The 3,770-nt window shown below is 33.6% G+C and overlaps 1 long non-coding RNA gene across 1 annotated transcript in view; it reads left to right on the plus strand.

The window, feature by feature from the left end:
* Positions 1-2,099, plus strand: part of LOC105128592 (uncharacterized) — a 21,780-nt gene extending 19,681 nt beyond the window's left edge. Inside the window, exon 3 of the long non-coding RNA XR_842904.1 lies at positions 2,086-2,099. This is a non-coding gene — a long non-coding RNA (uncharacterized LOC105128592). The remainder of the gene's footprint in view (positions 1-2,085) is intronic.
* Positions 2,100-3,770: the final 1,671 nt, after the last annotated feature.

Consider the following 3,770-nt stretch of genomic DNA (forward strand, 5'->3'; position numbering starts at 1 on the left):
ACAAGTAGAGCTTGCTAATAGGGAGATCAAACATATTTTGGAGAAAATAGTGAACCCTAACAGAGGATCATGATTCACCAAAGCAAAAATCATCACAGGAATTGTAGCTGGGACTTTTTCCCTGTCACTGCTTCCCTCCAATCCTGACCACCCTCCGAACGCAACTGCCATCACCTCGATCGCTAGTAGTAATCCTGTGTATTAGTCCCTAATTGTCAGCATTCATGTGTAATTATGTATTTATTGAAGTAACTTGCCTAGGAACATGTTACTATGCGAAAGTAATACAGTGTTGCCAAGAGGAACAGAAGGAGCTGTCCAAATAAACGTAGCATTTTATTGCATTTCTAAACATGACTTCAATAACATAATTATCGTATACATATCATGGAAACAGTAAGCCATTGATTGGATTGATCAGTTGCTTGAGTCCCACCAACAGAAATAAGCGAGGTGAATATAGGAGTGAAGAATCGGTAGGCCATTGATTGACTTCATCAGCGATTCTTTGCCGTGGTTACTAAAGGCCTTCGAGTTATAATTTTCCTTTGCTCTTGCTGCCATTTGCAGGCACAAGAAAGATAACCACAGCTGGAAGGAAAGAATCCAATGGTTAAATCAGTGCATCACTGGATCCTGTATATAAAGATTGACTTTTTTTTCTCATATTATTTTGGTGTTTCTTTTTGAGTTTTTTTTGCTAGTTTCTTTCATCCCGGTCAAATGGAGGATAACGGTACTCTGTGACTAAAGTCAGTTCTTTCAATTTTCTATAATAACTGATATCTATGTATATATTTGTACAATTCTTTGAATCTCTCTTCCAATTCTCATTTGAAAATAGACACTAATCTTGAAAAATTAAAAAAGTATTTTCCCGCTCTACCTCAGAATGTGATTACAAAAATTTACCAAAACGACTAGAAGTCTGTCATCGATGTGCTAGATGGACTTGTAATACACAATGTCGTTCTTTAGGAATGGTATCTATAAACCGTGAAGATAAAATACAATTCATTAAGGATGGCCTGAGTAAGGAGTCTTTAGATAATCTTCTATTGACTCTTGAGACGCATCCTAGTGGAGATGTGCATCGTGCAATTCATGATTTATGGCCACTATTTCATAAAGAACATGATCGACTTAGTCTTGGGAATCTGACTAAAAAAGACCCTGTTTGCCAGTTTTTAAGAAAACTGGATGGGAAGCCTATCCCCGACCCATAGAGGGCGTTTAAGCCGTTCTTGGACGTAAAACCAAGGGAAGATGTGAGCCACAATCACAACTACCTGTACATACACATGTTTTTTTTCAAAAGTAAATAAATAAATAAATAAAAAGAGAGAGAGAGTGTGTGAGACTCTAGCTGGCCTACATATAGATGTTATGATTGCCTTTCTACTTTCTCATCTATAAAACCCTCTTTTCCTTCCTTTCATTTCTACTCAACCCATACATTCAACAAATACAGAAGTGTGTAGAAATGGCAAGTTCCTCAAGTCATCAAATAAGAAATATTTGTGTTTTCGGTGGATCTAGTCCTGGGAAAGAAAAGGAGTTTTTATAATCAGCAAATCATCTTGGTCACGTGCTAGCTGAGAGAAAGATTCATTTAGTATATGGGGGAGGCAGTCTTGGGTTAATGGGAGGTGTGTCAATAGCTGTATTTTTAGGAGGTAGTCAAGTTTTGGGAGTCATCCCCGAAGCTTTGGCACAAGGGGACATCATTGTCTACTCGAGGAACTACAGGTCTCCACAATGTCTACTCGAATGAATGTAATGTTTAACCATATTGATGTCTTCATTGCCTTACCAGATGGTTCAGGCACATTAGAAAAGATCTTTCATATTTCCTCTTAGACCCAACTGCACATTCACCATAAACCCATAGGTTTGTTAAATGTTAATGGTTATTATGATAAGTTGTTGTCTTTTCTTGATCATGCTGTGGAACATGAATTTCTAACATCTTCTGCAAGACAAATCATAATCTCTGCTACTACTACTGAACAATTGATTGACTAACTACAATATTTCATTCCTGTAATTGATCCTTTCATGAGTCGCATAAATTGGTCAACTAAGAAAAGCTGTAAAAAGCTTAGATTGGATTTGAGCCTTCATTTGTGAATTTTTGTGTCTTTTGGTTTTATTATTGTGTTTTATTGTTTCTTATATTTGTTTTAGTATGTTTCAGGTTTGTCAGTGTTCGTTATTTCAGGTGATATTGATTAGTACTTAAAAGTGCATTTTTATCATGGTTTTATATCATCATTTTGCACTTGAAGTATCAATAACTCCTTAACTAAAGCATGTTTTATAATAATATATCTAACAATATAAGATACCTTTAATTTGTCGTAAATGTTCATTTTAAATACAGGCCTATCACATAAATGAAAGGATTGATTGATAACTTTAAGAACTTAAATTGCAAGGGGAAAGAGATGACCAAACTTAGAAAAAAAGATATCGGTGCAATCCAAACCGGAACATTGTTCGATAATGAGGTCATATTAGGACCTATAGATCTCAGATTTAAATCTACTTTATATGGATGGAAAGGTAAGACATAGACCTACAACTTTCATATGGAGCTCAAGATCTAAAAAGGCCATTTTCAAGTCCAAATTATAGCAACAACAAAGAAGCCTGAATTTTTCCTCCAGCCCGAGCATTGTTTAGTATTTTGGCCATATCTAGAGTTCTAAAAGTTGAAATGAGCTGAATGTTTTATAAAAGAAAGTTGAGACAATTTTCTACAACTTTTATGTTTTCAAGTGGCTCCAATTTTGACGTTATCAATGACGTTTTGGGCAGACAAGAGAAGATAAGGATTGTCACCAAGTCAAAAGTTGATCACCCAGACGTTATCAATGACGTTTTGGGCAGACAAGAGAAGATAAGGATTGTCACCAAGTCAAGAGTTGGCTACCCACTTATCAATTAGTCATCAAATCAATAGTTCCTAATTTTGGCCTATAAAAGGAGGCATTTGCCATGCATTTAGGCATCTTGGTTTTTAGATCAAGATCATATTCTTGTTTTCTCTCTTTGTATTTTTTGTAATGTTTATGCTTTACCTTCATTAATATCAAGTTATGCATTTCATTTCCTTTCATTTACTTAGTTAACTTTTATTTTATTTATGTTCTTATTTTGTTTATTTATTTTTCTTTCTTTCATTATATCTAGTTAAGTTTATTATATCAAGGTAAAAAGGTTACACTAATAGTGTAAGAATAAGTATAATGTAAACTTAATATGGACTTTAATGTTTGATACTAACATGTTTTATATTTATTATCTTGTTCACTCTTTAATACTTTCCTTGTTAAATGACTAATCTTGATTTATGTTGTATAACAATTGGTACAACAAATGCTTGGTACTTTCATAGCTCATACTGTATGGTATAACCGACACCGGAGCTATGAAAGGAACTTGATTTTTTGTTAACATAAGTTATAATCATGAATACTTGACGAGATTTACAAGTATTAGCATTAATCAAATAAGATGACTAATGTAATCATGTTAACAATTTATAATCAGATTGGAACCTCCTTTGTGTGTGGTTTCCAATTGAATAATAAGAGTTTATACTATACTTGTTTGGCATACCATTAGTGGATCCTCTAACCTTGACATTTGTTATTATCATTGTTTAATCTTTACATTAATATTTCATCTCAAAGTTCTCATCATCTTCTTCTTCTTCTTCTTTTTCTTTATTGTTATTATTATTGTTATTATTATTAATATTATTA

The sequence above is a fragment of the Populus euphratica genome, unplaced genomic scaffold, assembly GCF_000495115.2.
Source record: "Populus euphratica unplaced genomic scaffold, PopEup_1.0 scaffold111.1, whole genome shotgun sequence".
Taxonomy (NCBI): Eukaryota; Viridiplantae; Streptophyta; class Magnoliopsida; order Malpighiales; family Salicaceae; genus Populus; species Populus euphratica.